At 36.4% G+C, this 9,873-nt stretch overlaps 1 long non-coding RNA gene across 1 annotated transcript in view; it reads left to right on the plus strand.

Moving 5' to 3' along the window:
* The window catches only part of LOC108494610, a 30,369-nt gene that overhangs the window by 19,324 nt on the left and 1,172 nt on the right, over positions 1-9,873 (plus strand). The window contains exons 5-6 of the long non-coding RNA XR_001873909.1: positions 5,230-5,365; positions 8,761-9,873. The exon at positions 8,761-9,873 is cut by the window's right edge and continues 1,172 nt beyond it. This is a non-coding gene — a long non-coding RNA (uncharacterized LOC108494610). The remainder of the gene's footprint in view (positions 1-5,229; positions 5,366-8,760) is intronic.

The raw sequence follows: 9,873 nt of genomic DNA on the forward strand, positions 1-9,873 counted from the left end.
AGGCTTCTTGTGTGGGGAAATTAACATTTTTAATATCTATCTATCTATCTATCTATACGTACATTTATATGTTTATGCATACATAGATACGTATGCATATCCAGGATGGACCCGCCACTGATCAAGGCTGAGCCAATCACAGAAGGTAGTAATATCTTTGTGTTAACATATTTAAGAAAGAAAAAAAGTTATTGCATAGATGTAGCATGTTGACCCTGGCTGGCCACCAGGAACCCACTAAAGCTATTTTCTCACTTCCCTCTGCAACTGGACATAGGAGAGAAAATATAACCAAGGGTTCATGCATTGAGATAAGGACCGGGAGATCGCTCACTGATCACTGTCATGGGCAAAACAGATTCGAAGTGGGGATAGTAATTAAATTTATTACTAACGGAATCAGAGAAGGAGAATGAGAAGTAAAATAAATCTTAAAAACATCTTTCCCCATCCCTCCTTCCTTCCCAAGTTCTACTTTCTCCTCCACCAGCAGCTCAGGGAGATGGGGAATGGGAGTTACACTCAGTTCATCACAGGTTGTTGCCGCTGCTGCTCAGAGAAAGGAGTCGTTCCCCTTCTCCCTGTGGAGACAGTCCCCCACAAACTTCTCCAGTGTGAGTCCATCCCCTGGGCAACAGTTCTTCACAAACTGCTGCTATGTGGGTCACTTTTCCATGGGATGCAGTCTTTCAAGCACAGGCTGCTCCAACGTGGGCTCCTCTCTCCACAGGTCAGCAGGTCCCTGCCAGGACCCTGCTCCAGCATGGGCCTCCTGCAGGGTCACAGCCACCTTCGGGCATCCACCTGCTCTGGTGTGGGTGTCCTCCATGGGCTGCAGGTGGAACTCTGCATCCCTGTTGACCTCCATGGGCTGCAGAGTCACAGCTGCTTTATCATGGTCTTCACCACAGGCTGCAGGGGAACCTCAGCTCTGATGCCTGGATTACCTCCTGCTCCTCCTCCTTCTTCACTGACTTTGGTGTCTGCAGAGTTGCTCACATGTTCTCACTCTGCCCTTCTCTGGCTGCAGTTTTCATCTGCCCAACAACTTTTTTCTCCTTAAATATGTTATTATGGAGGTGTTACTATCATTCCTGTCTGCCTTGGCCTTGGCCACTGGCAGGTCTGTCCTGGAACCAGCTGGCATTGGCTCTACAGGACATGGTGAAAGCTTCTGGCAGCTTCTCACAGAAGCCACCCCTGTAGCCCTTCTGCTACCAAAACCTGACCTCAAAAACATGTACAACAGATAAGGGAATAGTCTGAAGCTGTGTCAGAGGAGGTTTAGGTTAGACATTAGAAAAAGGTTCTTCATCCAGAGAATGGCTGGGCTCTGGAACAGGCTCCCCCAGGGAGCACCAAGCCTGACAGAGTTCGAGAAGTGTTTTGGATGATACTCTGAGGCACATTGTGTGACTCTTGGGGCTGGTCCTGTGCAGGGCTAAGAGTTAGACTTGATGATCCTTGTGGGTCGCTTCCAATTCAGCGTATTCTGTGTGATCTGTAATTGTGCTCAGAGAAGAGAGGAGTGAGAGAAAGCTGTGACCCCATGGGAAGCCCATGCTGGCTCCTGGTAGGGTCCCATGGACCCGTGGAGAGAAAAACCCACACTAGAGCAGGTTTCCTGGTAGGACTTGTGATCCCGTGGGGGACCAACATTGGAACAGGCTGTTTTTGAAGGACTGCACCCTCTAGAAAGGTACCCATGTTGCAGCAGTTTGTGAAGAGCTATAGCACATGGGAAGCACTTGCAACTGACTCCTGTGGGAGGGACCCCATGCTGGAACAGAGGAAGGACTCTGCTCCCTGACCAGCAGTAGTAACAACCTGTGATGAACTGACTGTAACACCCATTCCCCATCTCCACGTGCATTCGGGGAGAAAGAGGTAGAGCCTGAAAAAGAGGGAAGGGTGGGGGAAAAAGTGTTTTTAAGGTTTGTTTTACTTCTGATTATCCTGCTCTGATTTTGTTTGGTAATAAATTCAATTAAATTCCTCAAGTCAAGCCTGTTTTGTCCGTTACAGTAATCAATGAGTGATCTCTCTTTGTCCTTACTTAAACTCACGACCTTCTGTTAAATTTTCTCTCCCCTGCTCACTTACAGAGGCAAATGATAGAATGGCTTTGGTGGGCACCTGGCATCTAGCCAGGTTCAACCCACCACTAATCTAAGGCTACGTTTTCATTCTGAAGATGTATTCCCTCAAGTCAGCTGGTATTTTTAATCCAAATAATATTTGTGTGAATAGCTTTACTATGTGTATACTTTTGAACAGTAGCCCGCATGAATCAGCTCTGTGACGGATCTCACGCTCTTCTGAATGAACATACATTATTGACAAAACTTAAACTTCACATACCTCTGAGAGAAGTTTCAGGCTTTTCAGATATGAGGAACAAACAAAATTCCTGCTGCCAGTAATGTACTTTAAGCTCTGGTGGAATACTCTTGGCTCACAGATGGAAATTCTACATTGTCTGATAGTGTGTCTTGACATGACCTACTATCCAGAGTGACAAGTATTCATGAGGATAATGTTTCCCTGATTCCCACACCAACTGACAAACATAATTAATCTTCTGATGCTGAAGAGGAAACAAGTATTGATTCAGATACAAAGCAAGGAGATCAAGTAATGTCAAAAAGCTTAATTTTGCCATGCTGTTATGGAGGAAAGGAGGAAATGCATGTTTTCTACATTTTCTCTTCTAAACTGCTACCATAGGCTTGAGTTGCTTCATTTGGAACCAGTATCAAGAACTGAAGCCCAACAACCTTCAGAAATTCTGTGGCAATATAAGTGGCAAACGTTTCTGGGAATGGTCAGTCATCAGCAGGGAAAAAAAAGTGGGATAGTGTGGTAGGTTGACCTTAGCTGGAAGTAAGGTGCCCACCAAGCTGTTCTTTCACTCCCCTCCTCAACACGACAGGGAGGGGAGAAAATAAGTTGGAAAAGAACTCATGGTTCAAGACAAAGTCATTTTAACAAGGCAAAGGCACAAGCTTTGTGCAAGGAAGCTGTGAATTTTCCTTTGCTGCAAAGTCAAGAAAAACAAAAGATTAATATCTGTGTTCCATCAGCAGGCAATGTCAAGCCAATTCCTGGGAAGTAGGACTTCAGTATGCACTGTGGTGGCTTCAGAAGACAACTGTTATAACAAAAAATGTCCCCCCACTCCTTCTTTCTTTCAGCTTTTATAGCTGAGCAAGCATGATATGGTATGGAATATGGTCAGTTTGGGGCAGCTGTCCTGGCTAGGTGCCCCTCTAAGATCTTGTCTATCTCCAGCCTTCTGGTAAGGGATGAATATTGGAGAGACAGCACTGATGCTGTACCAGCACTGCTCAGCAGTAGCCAAAACACTGATGCATTTTCAACACCTTTCTAGCTACCAATACAAGGCAGAGCACTATGAGGGCTGCTTTGGGAAAATTAATCTCAGCCAGAACCAATACAGACAGAAAAGAGTTCAGGAGAAAATTTTTCATCATCAGGACAGGGAAGCAGGCTATGCAGAGTGCAGTTGTGCAACTTGAGCCTGTTTTGAGCAGAAAATTAGACTAGAGATGTCATGAGGTCTCTTCCAACCTGAATTACTCTGTGAAACAATGTAACCTAATTTAGAACTGGGAACCTACTGTTGAAGGAAGACACAACACACCATGAACTGTAGAGAATAGTAGATCTGCCACAATGCCTCATAATTTTGACTTCATAATTCAGGTGAAATGCTTTTGGAAAGTTTTTCTGGTACGGACCTTCACTAAGACAATGGAAGTGTCTAACATGGGAGCACTACGGCTGCAATATTGCCATTGCAAACAGAACAAGAACAAGTACTAACTTTGAAAGAGATCACCAGTGGGAAATGTGGTATCTGAATGATAGTAAACCAAGACTATTGAAACTGAAAGTGTCCGTATTCACAATTGAAAAGACAGGTCCAACACATTAAAAGACAGATCTGGTGTGCCCAGAACTTTAAGGGAAAAGGAGAGATAATTATTTGGAAGACTAAAGAATTTAATATGAAGTTTCTGAAATAATTTCTGTTGCATGGGAAAGACTGCATCAAGGTACAGGGGGAATAGCACAAAGAGAATATCAGGTAAAACGCTAGAGAAAATAGAGTGGACTTGCACTCCGAGTTTGCATCGTGTTTTTGTCTGCAGAATTTCTTTTCCTTTCAATACACAGTAATTGCTTGTAAGGATTAGAAAACTAAATTCTGACCAGTAATGAGAGATCTTCAGAACTAAAGGCCGGATACTTGAGTAAAAAATGAGCTGCCCTCCACAAAAAAAATCAAAACACAAGTTACAGGTTTCACATTTCATAATATTATATAAAAAAAAACAACAAACAACCAAAACCCAAAACAAATCAAAACACCTAAAAAGCAGAGTTAACATCACAAATGTAATTTTCAGTTTGTTATTTTTTGTTGTATTCTAAATTTTTTCTTGTGTCTTCATTTTTCTTTTTTTTTTCTTTTTTTTTCTTTTTTCTTCTAGCAATGCAAAAAATTGTTTTAACTAGTTTGCATTAGATTTTTAGCTTTCCTCCCCCCTGCTCTCTATCCAGTTTCATTCTGAGGAAAAGGGCAAAAGAAAAGAAAATCCATGTAAAGGTGAGGACTCAGGTCCTCACCTTGTTCACTATATCTGTGTGAGTATCAAAGCACAAACACAAAATAATACACACGCTTGAGGTTAAAAAACATTCCTATGTAAAACTGAAATAATTTACAAAATGTCAATTTTTAAAATTTTTTTAAATTTTATCTAGATGGAAAGAAAATGTTTTCAGTGATATTCCTAAATTCCAAATGTTTCAATCAGTGCTACGCAAAAATAATTGTTAATACTTTCTATATGATATAATTCTTTCTATATGAATGCCTCTTATTTTTGCCAAGATTAGACTATGTTTTTGAGGAAGCTAAAGATATCTATACTTGATAAAAAGAGTGAAAGTACTGTAAAAGGATATAAATTCCCTAGTCACATAATTAATATTAAAAAACAGTCTGCTTTATTTGTACACTTTTGTGTTTAGTGATTGGATGTTGCATTCTGGATCAAGTGAATAATATTTACATAGCATCTTTAAAAAAAGAAAAAAAAGAATAATCATTTTTCCTTTGGCATTAATGGTATCATATCAACACCTTAGGGGAGTCTTAGAGGATAATACATCTCTTTTCTTCTCAATGTTTATATGTAGATTTGGAATCACCAGTATGGTTCATGACAGCTTTCTGAAGAAACCTTTTTGCAAGTTTTGTGAAGAAACCTTCATAGGAAGCAGGCCACATATGAAGACCAGTGTTTTCTTGAGTGGGAGGAATATGTGAATGTGTGTAGGTATTTTAGGATTTTTTTCCTGGGTTTTTTTCACTATCTAGTACTTGAAAGGATTCAGAGTAACTGATCTTTTTAATAGCTTGGCCAACTCTTAAAAAAAGCTACTAACCTAAATGTTTCATTTTTCAAAGTCTGGATTTAGGCCTTTGAAATCAGGAAGATTTTTTTCTATTTCTATTTATTCTGTTAAATTATATTCTCAGTGACAAGGATATAGCAAAAGTGATATTTTCCTCTGATGTAAAAGAACAGTATCTATACATGTCTTAATATGTTTTGAGACAAACTATAGGAGAACAAATTGATTTTCTAGTGCATTTGTTATTCTCAAGACTCCTGAAATGATATCAAGTGAGGAAAGCTAATAGTCCTGTTTATTAAGTCAGGCTTTGTTACATTAGATTTTCTCAGGTAATTAGTGCCGTTTTACAACTAAAATGAGGGAAATAGTTTCCAAAATGAATCCAAAGGGTATACTTCCTGCTAATGTAAAATACCTCAAGTGAACCTACTACTATGTGGACTCATTATTTTTTTTAATCTAATTTGATACCTGATTTTTTGATCACTTCTCTTATGCTGATTTAGGTCATTTTCCTGAGAAAGTATGTTTCAGTCAATTTAACTATGAATTGATTTGTAAATACATGGTAAAATAGTTTACAATTAGGTTTTTCATTTAAACTTTTAAAAAAAGTACTATTACTTTTTGCTTTTTCTTCCTGTTGGGAAGTATGGTATCTTTCAGATATATTTACTACAACCTAATTGTGCTAGGCTTTGGAACTATGATAATTTCTGTTCATAATTCTTTTTTTCCCACATGAGCACTCTAACAAACCTGCATTTTTTCTTTATGCAGTACACTGTTATCATCTTAGAAACAAATGTGTATACATTTGCAGTATAAATAAGAAATACATTGAAGCAGTAAAGGAAAACAAATTACAATGTTCCCAATAATTCTGGTTTCTCAAATCCCGATGAAGTTTGGAGGAATCCACTCTCTTCCTGTATATTAAATATATATATATATATATATACTTTTTAATAAGGCTGGGAATAACTGTAGTTATCTTTCAATATTTCTGTCCTGTAAACAGAACAAATGGAGCACAATGTCATACAATGAGCAAAGAGAAAGTGTCTGAAACCTATGCAGCTCCTTATAAAGATTATTACAGACCACTACAAATATTTTGGTTTTTGTTTTTTTTTCCTATAAGGAAAATAATTGATAGAAAAGTCATGAACTATATTGAAAATGCTAGGTTGGGTGAAACAGTAGTAAGAAGAAATACAGTAGGAAAAAAGAAAAATATTTCAAACTGTCCACTCAAAGCGTATATGAAGTTTGAACTTCCTACAAACACAGGCAATAATTCTTTTCTAAATTTAAATAAAGATTAGACTCTTTTTTTAATTTCTTTAATCAGAAGGTAGTTGTTTAATTTTAATGAAGTTTTATTTGATTTACATTGCTCTGAGGAAGTAGGAGAGAATTTATTTTAATAATTTTTGAAGACGTGGGATAAGAAATGGCAGAAGAAGATTGGTATTCATTGAGCTGTAATTTATGAAGAAATAAAAAAAAAGGGATGAGAACAGAGAATTTAGTTGATGACTGTTGGTTTTTCCCATGGGATTAAGCAGCCTTATCTCACAGTGCCTTCAGAGGGTGTTAAGAATATTCTGAGTTTTTTTTATGTACCCCGTTCATTCACTTGGAAGCATGAAAATATTCTTCTTCTATCTTTTTTCCTACTCAAATTTTAAAAATCAAACTCAATCAGTTCTGTATTACTATTTAAATGTATTTTCACTAGTGCATAAATTCCTGGCAGATAAGAAAGTATATAATACCAAATCCATTTCAAACATTCAAGCATTTTTAAAAGACTTATTAAAAAATATGGAACACAGCTTTTTGAACCACAATGATATTTTATCAGCCATGGAAACAAGTGGAAAAAATTAATGTTGGTACACTTTCAAGCTTCACAGAACAAACTCTCCAGATAACACAGGATAATCAGTAACAAAGAAGTTTAAACTGCATTTCCATCTTCTTGTCTAAAAATGGAACTTTTCCTAGTTACAGTGTTCAACCTAATTGAAGTGTTATTGAAGATTTCTTTTTACAAAGATAACTGTTATCCCTATGAAATTAAAACATTTATGAGGAACAGCTTGATGACTGAATAGTTTCTTCCTTTGTAATGTTAATTATTCTTATAAAGAAGACACAAACAAAAAATGGTCTGTATCCAGTTTCAGGCACAAAACGTAAAAGAGGACATTTTTCATCAAATATGCTAAGACTGCATATTTTCATTACAGATCATTACCTATATGAGGTCAGACTCCCAAAGGTGCTAAAAGATGTTAAAAAGTAGCCACTTGGGAACATAACTTTGCCTATACAGATTTGTACAGTTCAACCACATGGCTATCCAAATACATGCATAGTTTTGATACATTTTAACTGAATGTTTCATTGTTAATAAATATCTTGAAACAGAGGACTTTCAGAGGTTAGTTTTGATGGAAAAAACTGCCAAATGTACTGTACATGTGTGTATTTCTCTCTGTTTGAGTAGTTCTCACGATTGCACAGGGAACTTCTTTAAGCACACACTTAGTAATATGACGATTTAAGCACGATTTTAGCCAAAAGTCCTAAAGTCTAGCACATGCATAAATGCTTTAAGTTCAAGATTATTTTTTTATTTACAACACTACTGCTGACGTAAATCCAAAAATGAGGAATAAGATTGGAACTAATCTTGTCTTCTTGTACATTTCTATAAAATCTGTACAGTCTTCACAATTTTTATAAAATTAGTATTTCTTTTTCAGTAATGTAAGAAGCAAAACTCCTAGCATCTAGATCTACAAACTTTTCTTGTCGTCTCATGCTATCTATCTGATTCTAGAGATTAATAATAATAATAATAGTTATTAATTTCATAAAATCATAGAACGAATCTGATTGGAAGGGACCTTACACATCATTTAGCTCCAGCCTCTCTGCCATAGACAGCGACACCTTTCACTAGATCAGGTTTCTAAGAGCCCCATCCAACATGGCCTTATGTCATCAACCACAAAGGGAGTGGGAAAAGTAAGAGAATAATCTGTCTAAACTATCTTTATCAAAATATGAGCTTAAAAGAACCCAAACAAAAACCTAACAAAACCCAAATCAACTCAAAAAATAAAGCAGTTTGTAGATGATGGTCACATAATCTTATACAGGTGTTAAAAAAGTGTTCTGCTTTTCCATTGTAATGTTGTAAATCAACTGCCATCACTCAGAGAAGTCAGGGAAACTTCCATGTCCTAGATTAAAATAATATTTAATACTTTTTTATTCCCTGTGTTTCTGAAGGTTTGGTAAACAAGAATTTCATAGATCTCTTGGAAATACCTGGAACAGATCTAACTTCCACTATTGGCCCATCACAGACCACCATGACACCCTCTTCATCAATAACTACTTCTTACATGACTCTTGCAGTCTTCCAGAGGACAGTTGCTCCTATGGGAATAAATGAATCAACATTGCATTTATAAAAGCAAAACTAGAGTATGATAAAATAGAACTGTTGTTCTATTTTAGAACACATTACAACATTACATGGATTAGTTTGCATGCTTAAAATATTAACCTGCTATAGAAAATATTGAGGGAAGGGAGGGGAAGGGAGGTAAATCTGGTAATTTTTCAAAATATTTTTCTCAATAATAATAATGAAAAATACTGTAGGAAACTTGAGGAGTTGCCCAATTTACTATGTAAGTATAAAAAATGACGCAAAATAGACATATTTTTCTATGTCCAAAGGAAATTGTTGACTGACTAACGATTTCTGTAGCTGTAGTGAAGTACAGCTAAAGCAAAAAACCAGCAACCTGCATCTTGAGTGCTTAATACTACTTTTCAAAAAAATCAAGAAAAAATTTTTATCCTGCCATTTTGTTAGATCAAGTACAACTGAGAAAATAGATTTTGTTATTAAAAAAAGGTCCTCTAATTATATTTAATTGATACAGTTATTATCAAAGTTTTGATAGGATTTTGATATTTGTTCCTACCCTTTATAAGAATTTATAAATCATGAATTTTATGTAAAATAAAATAATTACAAATTAGACTGAATTCCTACCCATATATTTAACACATTTGCTTGTATTTAGAAATATTTAAATTCAAGGGACTAAAGTTTTTGTCAGATGACTAATACTTAGAGGACTCTACAGCTCACAATTTAACAGAAATATTAACACTAGAAAGTAATTCCACTTAAGCTCATTTTAAAAACACAGGCCTGGGTTTCCATTTTGACCTCTTTTGCTCACATAATCTTCCATATATCAATACTGGAGATGTGACCTACTGAATGTCATATTTTTTAGAAGATTATAAAGCCTCTAAAGCATAATATATAAAAGTACTCATTTTACAAAACAATGACTACAGTGTATTTGTTTATAATAGATA

Source organism: Lepidothrix coronata, unplaced genomic scaffold, assembly GCF_001604755.1.
Source record: "Lepidothrix coronata isolate B3197 unplaced genomic scaffold, Lepidothrix_coronata-1.0 Scaffold26, whole genome shotgun sequence".
In the NCBI taxonomy this organism is placed as follows: domain Eukaryota; kingdom Metazoa; phylum Chordata; class Aves; order Passeriformes; family Pipridae; genus Lepidothrix; species Lepidothrix coronata.